The sequence below is a fragment of the Bufo bufo genome, chromosome 6 (assembly GCF_905171765.1).
Source record: "Bufo bufo chromosome 6, aBufBuf1.1, whole genome shotgun sequence".
NCBI lineage: Eukaryota > Metazoa > Chordata > Amphibia > Anura > Bufonidae > Bufo > Bufo bufo.
In genome coordinates, this window is record NC_053394.1 from 24,212,569 (window position 1) to 24,228,679 (window position 16,111).

General features: G+C 44.9%; 1 long non-coding RNA gene across 1 annotated transcript in view; it reads right to left on the minus strand.

Annotated features, from left to right (window-relative positions):
• LOC121006022 overlaps nucleotides 1-16,111 on the minus strand; it is a 43,937-nt gene that overhangs the window by 22,853 nt on the left and 4,973 nt on the right. Inside the window, exon 2 of the long non-coding RNA XR_005780008.1 lies at nucleotides 4,246-4,424. This is a non-coding gene — a long non-coding RNA (uncharacterized LOC121006022). The remainder of the gene's footprint in view (nucleotides 1-4,245; nucleotides 4,425-16,111) is intronic.

Below are 16,111 nucleotides of genomic sequence, written 5' to 3' on the forward strand. Positions count from 1 at the left end.
CTATACTACACCACACAGGAGAGCTGACAGATCCTCTATACTACACCACACAGGAGAGCTGACAGATCCTCTATACTACACCACACAGGAGAGCTGACAGATCCTCTATACTACACCACACAGGAGAGCTGACAGATCCTTTATACTACACCGCACAGGAGAGCTGACAGATCCTCTATTCTACACCACACAGGAGAGCTGACAGATCCTCTATACTACACCACACAGGAGAGCTGACAGATCCTCTATACTACACCACACAGGAGAGGTGACAGATCCTCTATACTACACCACATAGGAGAGCTGACAGATCCTCTATACTACACCACACAGGAGAGCTGACAGATCCTCTATACTACACCACACAGGAGAGCTGACAGATCCTCTATACTACACCACACAGGAGAGCCGACAGATCCTCTATACTACACCACACAGGAGAGCTGACAGATCCTTTATACTACACCACACAGGAGAGCTGACAGATCCTCTATACTACACCACACAGGAGAGCTGACAGATCCTCTATACTACACCACACAGGAGAGCTGACAGATCCTCTATACTACACCACACAGGAGAGCTGACAGATCCTCTATACTACACCGCACAGCAGAGCTGACAGATCCCCTATACTACACCACACAGGAGAGCCGACAGATCCTCTATACTACACCACACAGGAGAGCCGACAGATCCTCTATACTACACCACACAGGAGAGCTGACAGATCCTCTATACTACACCACACAGGAGAGCTGACAGATCCCCTATACTACACCACACAGGAGAGCTGACAGATCCTCTATACTACACCACACAGGAGAGCTGACAGATCCTCTATACTACACCGCACAGGAGAGCTGACAGATCCTCTATACTACACCACACAGGAGAGCTGACAGATCCTCTATACTACACCACACAGGAGAGCTGATAGATCCTCTATACTACACCACATAGGAGAGCTGACAGATCCTCTATACTACACCACACAGGAGAGCTGACAGATCCTCTATACTACACCACACAGGAGAGCTGACAGATCCTCTATACTACACCACACAGGAGAGCTGACAGATCCTTTTTACAAGGCAACTTTTAGTTTTGAAGTTTTTACACCTCATCTTCCGAGCAGCTCTTTGATTTGTTGCTCCAGACTCCTTGTGTTCTGATAATGGGATTTCTGACCTATAAACATTCTTTGCATCTGACTGTATGTTTGGTTTTACTAGTTTGGAAGCTGATATTTCATCCACCAGATCCCTTGTTCTCTGCACCACCACTAGGTGTCAGTGTAGCTCACGCAGGGCTGCATCATCACCTTACCTACAGGCTGTAGCTCAATAATTGTGTATTTTTCTGTGTATTATATTTAACCATTAACTCAAGGTTGGGCTGAATAATAAGTTTGCATTGCTGCTGGAGTCAGGGATAAGTGAGTGTGGGAGGATGTAACAGCTGATAATACAGAGCCGGGAATATGTCAATGACAAAAGGACAAGCATAGATGAATGTGTGATGGGAGTTTTTCTGTTTCACCCTTGTGTGTAGGTTACACAGTGTGCTGTATCAGTCCACATATAATAGTCTGTAAGAGTCAGCCCCTGTCATATTGCATTTGGGAACATCGCCAGACTCACATCATAATATACTATGCAGCATTTCAGCAGTCACCCCCACTATTGTGGCTGTTTAGTTACACACAGATAATACCGTAATACATTGTCATATCGCCGTACAGTGCCCATATAATGCCACTATACAGAGTGAACATAACACAAAGTGGTTCCTTTAATTTTCATGATGCCTTCAGTGATTTTTTTTAGAAATCAAATGAGTTTGTAAAAAAAAAACTAGCTACTGGATAGGAGATAAATGTCTGGTCCCGCGTTTCCCTGTTTGAATGGGGCAGCAGTCGCGTATGTCTGCTGCCCCTCCATTCAGCTCTGTTGTGCCATACTTGTCAATCTCCGGGAGTCCCATAGAATTGACCTACACAACCAGCACCGCACTCATACGGGGCCGTCGTTCTGGGGATTGGTTTGCGGTCCTTAGCGGTGGTGTAGGGGGACTTTGGAGGGATTGTTACCATTAGTCTAGGGTAAAATAGGGTTTATCACGAATGTTCCTGGTTGTCTAGGATATCACAGGGGATATTAGTAAAGTTCCTGTATGTCTAAGGTGATTATTATAAGGGTTTTCCAAGAGTTTAGTATTGATGGTCTATCATCTGGACAGCTCATCAGTATCTGATTGGTGGGGGCCGACTCCTGGTCCTCTGACGATCAGCCGCTTGAAGAGGCCCTGGCGCTCACCGAGCCTCTTCGTAGGCCAGTGATGTTGTGTCATCAGTCACATAGACTAGGAACAGCTCTGTGCTACCCAGATGAATGGGCATGAGCTGCAATATCAAGAACGGCCACTGGCCAATAGATGGCGTTGTACTGGGTAAGCTGTGAGGAGGCTTGAGCACCCAGTGGAGGGCCCCTGCTTCTTCAAACAGCTGATCGGATGGGGTGCTGGAGGTTGGACCCCACTAATCATATGTTGATGGACCCCACTAATCAGAGATAGGTCATTAGTATTAAACACTTGGAAAACCTCTTTCATGCTTCTGGTAGTCTAGTGTATCAGAGTGGTTATTAATAATGTACCTGGTGATTTACAGTATTATAGTAGACATTAGTAATGTACCTGGTGGTCTACGGTGTTATAGGGGTTATCAATGAGGTTCCTGGAAGTCTAGGGTGTCATAGGGGACCTTAAAATTCTTTCTAGTTGTCTAGGGTGTCATAGGAGTTATGACTAATATTCTTGGATGTGTGGAGTATTGTAGAAGTTATTAGTAATATTCCTGGTTCTCCAGTGTATCATAGTAATGTTCCTGGTGGTCTAGGGTATGATAGGGGTCATCAGTAATATTCCTGGTTGTTTGGGGTATCATATAGGTTATTAGTAATGTCCCTGGTCGTCTAGGGTATGATAGGGGTCATCAGTAATATTCCTGGTCGTCTAGGGTATGATAGGGGTCATCAGTAATATTCCTGGTTGTTTGGGGTATCATATAGGTTATTAGTAATGTCCCTGGTCGTCTAGGGTATGATAGGGGTTATAAGTAATATTCCTGGTCGTCTAGGGTATGATAGGGGTTATAAGTAATGTCCCTGGTCGTCTAGGGTATGATAGGGGTCATCAGTAATATTCCTGGTCGTCTAGGGTATGATAGGGGTCATCAGTAATATTCCTGGTTGTTTGGGGTATCATATAGGTTATTAGTAATGTCCCTGGTCGTCTAGAGTATGATAGGGGTTATAAGTAATATTCCTGGTCGTCTAGGGTATGATAGGGGTTATAAGTAATATTCCTGGTCGTCTAGGGTATGATAGGGGTCATCAGTAATATTCCTGGTCATCTAGGGTATGATGGGGTCATCAGTAATATTCCTGGTTGTCTAGGGTATCATTAGAGTTATTATAAATGTCTCTGGCTGTCTAGGGTGACATACTGTATGGGTTAAACTGGAACAGTGTCAGAACCATTGGGTGGGGGATCAGCGATGGTTAGTATGGCTTAATTTTTATTTTTAATCCCCTGTGAGCCATAAATGTAAAAAATAATAATACTGCTTGTGATTGGTAATATACCTGGGGGCCTAGGATAGTTGTTATTTATAAGGATATCCTTGTAGGTCTATAGTAATAAAGAGGCTAATGGTAGCATCCCTAGTACTAGTCTTGGGGGGTGATGGGTAACAGTAAAATTGCTGGAAGCTTGGTGGCGAAGAGATTCTCAGTAATATTTCTGGTGGTCCATGGTGGTGAGGTGGTCAGTGGTATCTTCCTCAGTGATCTACGGTAGTGAAGAGGTGAGAAGCAGCATCCCTTCTGTTCAAGGAGGGCGCTGGTTAATAATATTGTTCCTGAATCCTGGGGACTATGTTACTGAAAAGATTACTGGTGACATCCTTGGTGGCCTGGGGCGCTGAAGCAGTCAGTGTGCAGGAAGGTGGAGGCTGAAGAGCTGAAAGAAAATAAAATGGAATGTTTTTCTATTCCATTGTCAACTTGCTACTGGAATTTAGTCCTCAGGGGGCCTAGGCATTGGCAGTCCTATGCAAATGCCAGGTTTGCTCTAAAGTTAAAATGATTTGAGGATTTTGAGCTAAATGTGGTCTTGATTATTTCTCAGATTCAGATTTCTAGCATGGTGCACCCCATTCATTAATTTCCATCACATGTATACCTTGCAGATTCGTCCATCTATGGGACCCAGGTCTTCTTGAAATTCTTCCCCCAAGGTGAAATCCATGATGTAGTTCCGGAAGGTGCTGATCGTTCGGATAATCACATGGTTACCCTCCACTTTAAACTCTTTCTCTGGCCGCAGAAGTACGACAATCTTCCGCAGAGCGATGTTTAGATCTACAAGCAGAAAGATGTCGTGAAAAGTACAGAGCGGTATTATATGATTATTTATAAAGCAGAAAATATGGCTGCCGAATTATCAAGTCTCCACAAGTATGGCCTGATAATTAAAGCATCGCATTATGAAACCATCCAGCCATTAAATTATATCATATCTCTTCTCACCACATATCAAACCCAACAGCATTGTCACCGCATCACATGATACCCAACAGCTATATCACCCCATAAGATTACACCCAGGAACTGTCACTCCATCACATTACACCTAACATCATGGTCACCGCATCACATTACACCCGACAGCATTGTCACCGCATCACATTATACCCAACATCATTGTCACCGCATCACATTACACCCGACAGCATTGTCACCGCATGACATTACACCCAACAGCATTGTCACCCCATCACATGATACCCAACAGCATTGTCACCGCATCACATGATACCCAACAGCATTGTCACCGCATGACATTACACCCGACAACATTGTCACCCCATCACATTATACCTAACAGCTATATCACCCCATAAGATTACACCCAGGAACTGTCACCCCATTACATTACACCCAACATCATTGTCACCGTATCACATTACACCCAACATCATTGTCACCCAATCACATTCTACCCGACAGCATTGTCAGCCCATTACATTACACCCAACAGAATTGTCACCCCACCACATTACACCCAACATCATTGTCACCGCATCACATTACACCCGACATCATTGTCACCCCATCACATTACACCCAACATCATTGTCACCCCATCACATTACACCCGACAGCATTGTCAGCCCATTACATTACACCCGACATCATTGTCACCGCATCACATTACACCCGACATCATTGTCACCCCATCACATTACACCCGACATCATTGTCACCCCATCACATTACACCCGACAGCATTGTCAGCCCATTACATTACACCCAACAGTATTGTCACCCCAGCACATTATACCCAACAGCATTGTCAGCCCATTACATTACACCCCACAGCATTGTCACCCCATCACATTACACCCAACAGCATTGTCACTAAATCACATTACATCCAACAGTACTGTCACTCCATCACATTACACCCAAAAGCATTGTCACCCAATCACATTACACCCCACAGTATTGTCACCCCAGCACATTACACCCAACAGTATTGTCAACCCAGCACATTACACCCAACAGCATTGTCACCCCATCACATTACACCCCACAGCATTGTCACCCCAGCACATTACACCCAACAGTATTGTCACCCCATCACATTACACCCCACAGCATTGTCACCCCATCACATTACACCCAACAGCATTGTCACCCCATCACATTACACCCAACAGCATTGTCACTAAATCACATTACACCCCACAGCATTGTCACCCCATCACATTACACCCAACAGTACTGTCACTAAATCACATTACACCCAACAGCATTGCCATCCATCCTATTATACACCTAATATAATTGTCTCTACACCACATCACATCCAACATCATTGTCAGTCCATCCCTTTACACCCAACATCATTGTCACCCATTACACTCAACAAAGGTGCCACCCCGATCACATTATACACCCAACAACATTAACACCCATCACATTATATCCAACATCATCCTCGCCCCATCATATTATAGCTCACACCATTGTCTCATATGAAGAAACATTGTCACCGATCACATTACACCCAGCAGCATTGTCACCCCATCACATTACACCCAGCAGCATTGTCACCCCATCACATTACACCCAGCATCGCACCCAATCAGTGCCCCCGACAACACTGTAAGCCCACTTATCATTTACACCCTTTACATTTTGTCAGTCCCACTCTCATCGTCTGTTTGCAAAATAATGAAACCCCATCACATTATATTACAGTCTGAGGGTGCTATCATTACCCTTGCGCCCTCATGCAGCTTTTCCATCCTACACTAAAGTGAAGATTTCTTACTTAAAGCTTTGAGATATCCCTCCAGGTTTTCCTGTGATACCAGCTCGTACTTTCCATTGAGCGCTGCGGCCATACTGGTGCCCTGTCCTGTGGTATTATACGGTTATTTCTACCTCATGTTATGGGTCAGGACGTGTCCCTGTCTCCGCGTTCCTCTCAGTAAATCACTTTCTTTTCTCTGTATCTTTGCTTCTTCTGCCAGATCTGCCTGCCTTTAAAGTGCAGTCTAATCCCCATTATATCTCAGCCAGGCCCACAAAGTCATATAATCCCAGATTATACCAACAGCAAACACATTAACCTCCAGCCTGCCAGGAACAGTCTGGGAACTGATGGTTATTGCACCTTGACAGGGATTTACACAGTGTCATCTGTATTGGGGAGGGGTGCATTAAAAGAGACTCAGCCTCCCTTATAGAAATCGGGTATGGGGGCTACAGGTGTATCAATCCCACCTGGGCACAGTGCCCATAAGGGTCATCTGCTACTTAAGAGGCTGTGTGCTACACGGGGTTTGTTTCTTGTCAGGAGACCCATTGTTTTGCACAGGAGCTGTGTACACAAAACGGGAGATTTGCAATCAAGAATATAACAAAACGTAGTTTTATAGTTTTTTTAGGTGCATTGGTAGCAGACGGGTTCACATCCTTATAAAAGGATTGTATGGTTGAGATATTTCCCTGCAGTTCCATCCCACCCGTCATGATCAATCATCAGCATGGTCGATGCCTCCTACATGCACCTGCTGCAGAGACTTTGCTTCCTTCTCTTCATGTCACCTACTTCTGTATTTTGGATAGGATCTGGGAATGTCTCCAGCCCCGAGACTTCATGAAGGCTGCACTGTACGTCTCCTTACATAAATGATAAGATCTGTGTTACTACTGGATGTCATTATACGGATCAGATCGGCTTAGTGACATTATCCCGGTGTCACGTCTGCTCATCACATGTTTAAGGGTTCACAGAGGTCACCCGTGTTCAGAGCTGACGAGGCATGTCTACTACACATCTCTAAATCATGACCGGGGACAAATATACAGGAGATACCCAGGTTATACCAGCATGGTCCATACCACTATATACAAGAAGATGTATAACTTATACCAGCTGTACATATATAATTATATACAGGAGATACCCAGGTTATACCAGCATGGTCCATATCACTATATACAAGAAGATGTATAACTTATACCAGCTGTACATATATAATTATATACAGAAGATACCCAGGTTATACCAGCATGGTCCATATCACTATATACAAGAAGATGTATAACTTATACCGGCTGTACATATATAATTATATACAGGAGATACCCAGGTTATACCAGCATGCTCCATATCACTATATACAAGAAGATGTATAACTTATACCGGCTGTACATATATAATTATATACAGGGGATACCCAGGTTATACCAGTGTGGCCCATATCACTATATACAAGAAGATGTATAACTTATACCAGCTGTACATATATACTTATATACAGGAGATACCCAGGTTATACCAGCATGGTCCATATCACTATATACAAGAAGATGTATAACTTATACCAGCTGTACATATATAATTATATACAGGAGATGCCCAGGTTATACCAGCATGGTCCATATCACTGTATACAAGAAGATGTATAACTTATACCAGCTGTACATATATAATTATATACAGGAGATGCCCAGGTTATACCAGCATGGTCCATATGACTATATACAAGAAGATGTATAACTTATACCAGCTGTACATATATACTTATATACAGGAGATACCCAGGTTATACCAGCATGGTCCATATCACTATATACAAGAAGATGTATAACTTATACCAGCTGTACATATATACTTATATACAGGAGATACCCAGGTTATACCAGCATGGTCCATATGACTATATACAAGAAGATGTACAACTTATACCAGCTATACATATATAATTATATACAGGAGATGCCCAGGTTATACCAGCATGGCCCATATCACTATATACAGAAGATGTATAACTTATACCAGCTGTACATATATAATTATTTACAGGAGATGCCCAGGTTATACCAGCATGGCCCATATCACTATATACAGAAGATGTATAACTTATACCAGCTGTACATATATAATTATATACAGGAGATACCCAGGTTATACCAGCATGGCCCATATCACTATATACAGAAGATGTATAACTTATACCAGCTGTACATATATACTTATATACAGGAGATGCCCAGGTTATACCAGCATGGCCCATATCACTATATACAAGAAGATGTATAACTTATACCAGCTGTACATATATACTTATATACAGGAGATGCCCAGGTTATACCAGCATGGTCTATATCACTATATACAAGGAGATGTATAACTTATACCAGCTGTACATATATAATTATATACAGGAGATGCCCAGGTTATACCAGCATGGCCCATATCACTATATACAGAAGATGTATAACTTATACCAGCTGTACATATATACTTATATACAGGAGATGCCCAGGTTATACCAGCATGGTCTATATCACTATATACAAGGAGATGTATAACTTATACCAGCTATACATATATACTTATATACAGGAGATGCCCAGGTTATACCAGCATGGTCTATATCACTATATACAAGGAGATGTATAACTTATACCAGCTGTACATATATAATTATATACAGGAGATGCCCAGGTTATACCAGCATGGCCCATATCACTATATACAGAAGATGTATAACTTATACCAGCTGTACATATATACTTATATACAGGAGATGCCCAAGTTATACCAGCATGGCCCATATCACTATATACAAGGAGATGTATAACTTATACCAGCTGTACATATATAATTATATACAGGAGATGCCCAGGTTATACCAGCATGGTCCATATCACTATATACAAGAAGATGTATAACGTATACCAGCTGTACATATATAATTATATACAGGAGATGCCCAGGTTATACCAGCATGGTCCATATCACTATATACAAGAAGATGTATAACTTATACCAGCTGTACATATATAATTATATACAGGAGATGCCCAGGTTATACCAGCATGGTCCATATCACTATATACAAGAAGATGTATAACTTATACCAGCTGTACATATATACTTATATACAGGAGATGCCCAGGTTATACCAGCATGGTCCATATCACTATATACAAGAAGATGTATAACTTATACCAGCTGTACATATATAATTATATACAGGAGATGCCCAGGTTATACCAGCATGGTCCATATAACTATATACAAGAAGATGTATAACTTATACCAGCTGTACATATATATTTATATACAGGAGATGCCCAGGTTATACCAGCATGGTCCATATCACTATATACAGAAGATGTATAACTTATACCAGCTGTACATAAATAATTATTTACAGGAGATGCCCAGATTATACCAGCATGGCCCATATCACTATATACAGAAGATGTATAACTTATACCAGCTGTACATATATACTTATATACAGGAGATGCCCAGGTTATACCAGCATGGTCTATATCACTATATACAAGGAGATGTATAACTTATACCAGCTGTACATATATAATTATATACAGGAGATGCCCAGGTTATACCAGCATGGCCCATATCACTATATACAGAAGATGTATAACTTATACCAGCTGTACATATATACTTATATACAGGAGATGCCCAGGTTATACCAGCATGGCCCATATCACTATATACAGAAGATGTATAACTTTTACCAGCTGTACATATATACTTATATACAGGAGATGCCCAGGTTATACCAGCATGGTCTATATCACTATATACAAGGAGATGTACAACTTATACCAGCTGTACATATATAATTATATACAGGAGATGCCCAGGTTATACCAGCATGGTCCATATCACTATATACAAGAAGATGTATAACTTATACCAGCTGTACATATATACTTATATACAGGAGATGCCCAGGTTATACCAGCATGGTCCATATCACTATATACAAGAAGATGTATAACGTATACCAGCTGTACATATATAATTATATACAGGAGATACCCAGGTTATACCAGCACGGTCCATATCACTATATACAAGAAGATGTATACCTTATACCAGCTGTACATATATAATTATATACAGGAGATGCCCAGGTTATACCAGCATGGTCCATATAACTATATACAAGAAGATGTATAACTTATACCAGCTGTACATACATAATTATATACAGGAGATACCCAGGTTATACCAGCATGGTCCGTATCACTATATACAAGAAGATGTATAACTTATACCAGCTGTACATATATAATTATATACAGGAGATACCCAGGTTATACCAGCATGGTCCATATCACTATATACAAGAAGATGTATAACTTATACCAGCTGTACATACATAATTATATACAGGAGATACCCAGGTTATACCAGCATAGTCCATACCACTATATACAAGGAGATGTATAACTTATACCAGCTGTACATATATGACTATATACAGGAGATGCCCAGGTTATACCAGCATGGTCCATATCCCTATATACAAGAAGATGTATAACTTATTGATTTTCCTAGTCTACGACGTAAAAGTCATAGTTTTATTAAAGACACGGAGGCGAGTATTGCTATCTCTTCCTTTACTGTTCCACCAATAGCAGCAAAGAAAATTTACATAATGAACATGGTAACCATAGTAACACAATGTCCCTCCCCAGACAGCCCCTATAATAGGCAGCTCTTCCTCTGGGTCTTCCTCTTTCTTTGAACCTGGCACCGTAACTGGACATCAACTGGAACCGTCAACTAGAACCGGAAACTGGAAGCGAAACGACACAGCTCCCACCGAACAATTCAATCGAAGCCAACGTGGCTAACACTTTAGCAGGAAATTAGAAGGACGCAGATCCTGGAAGTCAGTGACCTCTCACCCTGAAATAAAATAAAGAATATGGCCAGAGTGAATATCATTCTGGAACAAATCAAGTCAGACAGTCGATAACCGGAAATGAACCGTAATGCCATCTAATAAACTTCAATAGAAAAGATAAATGCCATAAATACAATAAATATATAAACAAATATATAAATAAATAAACATCATAAACATAACCTCCTCCGAACAATACATCAATAAATATACAAATAATTAATAATTAATAAATAATTTACAGTTGGGCGGGCCATCGATCAGGGTGGGCAATACTCGCCTCCGTGTCTTTAATAAAACTATGACTTTTACGTCGTAGACTAGGAAAATCAATAAGTTTTACAGCAAGCCACGGAGGCTCCTATTGCTAGTTCAAAGCTGAGAAATCACAGAAGCAAACAAATGAGGAGGAGGACGAAAATAATACTCCCTGAACGTCGTGACACTAGACCAGTCTGCCAGACGTAAGATGTCTTCCATACGCGCACCAGAAATCGCCAAAGCGGTGGCAGATGCACCTCTCGTCGAATGCGCCGTAAATATAGCAGTATCGATACCCGCAAGGGACATAACCCACTTCATCCAACGAGCCAAAGTCGGACTGGAGACCGGTCCGAAAGGATGGCGAATAGAAAGGAAAAGCTGCGGGACCAAGGGAGAGCGGTAAGCCCTTGTTCGGGATTCGTATTCTCGCAAGCAAGCCACCGGACAAAGAGCCGGAGAGGACGGGAAACTGGGATATGACACCTCTCTAATGTGTGTTTTGGTACGTCTAGAAATATTGAAGGATACACCTTCCGGAGTGAAGGATCTAGCGTCATGATCCAGAGCTCGAACATCCGACACCCGTTTACAGGAAATAAGGCAGAAAAGTACAAGTAACTTGGCAGATAGTTGTCTCAAGGAGAGGTCCGGATTGCTGGGCCAAGCCGACAAAAATGACAAAACCAACGAGACATCCCAAGTGGTCACAAATCGAGGACGAGGAGGACGAGCAAGACGCGAGCCGCGAAGTAAGCGGGAAACCAAAGGGTGCTGGCCCGCAGGTCTACCGTCGAAGCCCTGATGAGTAGAGGAGATCGCAGACCGAAAGAGGTTGATCGTTCTATAAGCTTTACCAGCCTCAAACAAGGAGGTAAGAAATTGTAACAAATGACTCACAGATGCCGAAATGGGATCAAGGTTCCGTTCAAGGCACCAACTAGACCAAGATCCCCAAGCTGCCCGGTAAGATTTTCTAGTGCCGGGAGCCCATGCATTGTCCAGGAGGCGTCTAGTTGCCTCCGAAACGCCCTGGACTTCTCCAGGTATCCTGAGACTCGGCACGCCAGCAACGGTAGGGATCCTTCCAGCAGAAGCGGGTGGCTCAACCCTCTGGGATCGCGAAGAAGATCTACGTGGTCTGGGAGAAGAAAAGGTATGTCCACAAGAAGCTCCAGTAGAGCTGGAAACCAACTCTGAGTCCCCCAGAAGGGAATCACCACCATCAGTTCGGCCCTCTGGCGACGCACCTGAAGCAGCATCCTCGGAATCATTGCAAAAGGAGGAAAAGCATATAGAAGGGAGCTCGACCAATCCTGCAGGAATGCGTCCACTGCCTCTGCTCCCGGATCCGGGCGCCAGCTGAAGAATCGAGGAAGCTGTGCGTTGAGTCGTGAAGCAAACAGGTCCACCGAGAAGGGACCCCAGACGTCCGATATCGCGGAAAATATGTTCGGGGCCAGCTGCCAATCGCTGCCGTCCGTAAAGCAACGGGAGCTCCGGTCCGCCCGAGTATTGTGGAGGCCGGGTAGGTATTCCGCTTGGACCACAATGTCCCTGGAAAGGCAATATGACCAAAACTCCTTCGCAAGCCGAGCCAGAGTTGCTGACTGGGTACCACCCAAACGGTTGACGTAACGAACCGCAGACACGTTGTCCATACGTAGGAGGACGCAGGCATGAGCCATCCCATTGGTGAAACTCTGAATGGCAAATGATCCGGCCAGCAGTTCCAGCGCGTTGATGTGAAGGCGTGTTTCGTCCGTCGTCCAGCGGCCGCCCGTGGAGACCCCGTTGCAGTGGGCACCCCAGCCCTGCAGACTCGCATCCGATTCTATCGTAAACTCTGGTTGAAGGCCGAAGATCGCCTTGCCATTCCATGCCTCTAAGTTGTCGATCCACCACTGAAGCTCCTCCCTGGCTTCTGAGTCCAAGGTAACTAAATCTGCAAACGCCGCACCTGTGCGGAGGTGTGCAATCTTCAGCCGTTGCAGGGCTCGATAATGCAGTGGAGCAGGAAACACCGCCTGGATGGAAGAGGCGAGCAGGCCAATGATGCGGGCCAGATGCCGTAGGGTCAACTGAGGGGTAGACAGGGCGTGTCGCAGTTCTTTCCGAATTGATCGGAGTTTGGATGTCGGGAGACTGAGGGATTCGGACACTGAATCCACCGTGAAGCCCAGAAATTTCATCCTCTGCAGAGGGGTCAGGCAAGATTTCTCCAAATTGAGGAGAAAACCGAGGCGTGACAGCAGATCTGACGTCCAGCCTAGATGTATCAGCAAGGTTGATTTGGAATGGTGCATGATAAGAATGTCGTCCAGATAGACGATCAGACGTACACCCCGACTGCGAAGCCACGACATGGCCGGACGCATCAGCTTGGTGAAGCACCAAGGAGCCGAAGACAGGCCGAAAGGGAGGCAGGTGAACCGCCAAATCTCTTCTCCCCACTGAAAACATAGAAGGTCCCTGGATTGGGGGGCAATCGGTACCGTCAGGTAAGCATCCTTCAGGTCCAGTTTCACCATCCAATCCCCCGGCATAAGCAAGTCTCTGAGGAGGTGAATCCCCTCCATCTTGAAGTGGCGATAGCGCACTATGGAATTCAGAGAGCGTAGGTTGAAAACCGTGCGCATCTGACCCCCTTTCTTCTGGACCAGAAAGATATTGCTGAGGACCCTCCTGTGAGAAGGAGGCGCCCTTTCTATCGCACACTTGTGGGAGAGTGATAGTAGCTCCAGGTCTACCTGGGAGCAATCTGGTCTTGAATGAACAAACAGGGGGAGGGGAGGTAGGAGGTAAGGCGAGTCTATGAGCTCGATGTGAAAGCCCATGACTGTGGATAGAATCCATGGGTCGGAAGTGATGACTGACCAGGCACGGGAAAAATAACGGAGTCTGCCTCCGATACAATGATCCGAAAAATCCCCCACAGGGGGAAGACTTACCAAAAGGTCTCCTGGAGTTGGGGTTTCCACGGAAGGACCTGGAGCGCCAGTTGCCGCCTCTGGCCGGGAAGAAGGATGAGGTGCCTCTATGATCCTGGAAAGGAGGTCTCTGGTGATAGGAGCCTCTGCCCATGCCTCGGGCTTGGAAATTGGAACGGCCGGACAGACGGCCCCTGGTACTGCCGGCCCTGCTGGAGACCCGTCCCTGAAATACTCTGCGCATTGAGGACTGGGCCTTATCTAATGCCGTAAATGCGCCTACAAATCGGCCAAGATCCTTAATAAAGGAGTCGCCGAACAGCAGTCCTTGTGCCTCCTTACCTGCCTCCGTAAGGGCAAGGTTAGCTAGTTTGGGGTCTAATTTAAAAAGAATGGCCTTACGCCGTTCAATACATAAGGATGTGTTGGCGTTGCCCGCGACACAAATCGCTCTTTGAGCCCAGCCACGAAGCTCTTCGGGATCTATACGCGAGCCATCCGCTCTGGCAGTTTCAGCCAATTCTAGTAGTTTAGTAAGGGGCCCAAATACATCCAGGAGTTTGTCCTGGCAGCTCCTCAAGGCGGAGTCTAACCCTCTACGGGGGTTCCAGCCTGATTTCGCCAAAAATTGGGTCATTTTAGGGTCGACCACAGGGGTATCACAGACCTTATTAGGGACCACGGGTCTAGGGCACTCGGCACGTAGCTTGTTACGCGCTTCTTTACTTAGCGGGTGGCGAACCCGAGATTCCAAATATTTAGCCACATGATCGGACGGGAGCCATTCCGCTGACCGGGGGTGGTGGAGAGTGTCCGGATCGAACATAAGTTCGCCCACAGGGTCTACCAAAGCAGACGTCAGATCAACCGCTGAAGGGACTGAGCTTACTAGGGAAGTAGAGGGGACGGGGCCCCTGGTAGTGGGAGTTGGATCCGGGGTCTCCTCATCAGAGGGATAATCATGATCCTCAAACGCCTCTAAATCTGAGCCCAGATCAGAATCTGAATCGGTACCTGGTTGTGCTCTGGCACATTTCCACGTACGCGCCTTTTCTGCCTGGCGCGGTAAGGCTCTCTTGCGTGAATGTTGCACGCTCTCATGGGTGGCAGTACACACACCAGTTCTATTATCCTGTGAAACAGGAGCGACAATGGCATCAGATGGCGTATTTATAACATGGGTAGTCTGCAAGGCCTCTCTAGGAGGGTGTGCAGCAAGGGCCTGAGAAATAGTGGCAGCCAGCATACTGGACATGGAGTCCATGGCAGTCATTATGGTACTGGAGACCGACTGCTGTAGGGTTAATGTATGAGGGTCATCCCTCTCTACCTCCATCTCATCTGCAGGCAGTGGGCAGGCCTGGGAGGAGGGTAAATCAGCTGCTGACATAGTGGTATGAATATCGATTCAGCCAGGGATAAGAAAATAATAGGGCCAAATTAGGGAGCTAACTACCTGTACCTAAAGCGACGTCGCAAGGGTTAATCACCCAGGCGCGATGCGGTAGGAGCGGGAGCAGGAGCAGGGCAATGCGACCGTACCTGAGCGCAGGAAGGCGGAACTGAAATGCAGGCCGAGATCCCGCGATAGGCGCGAACC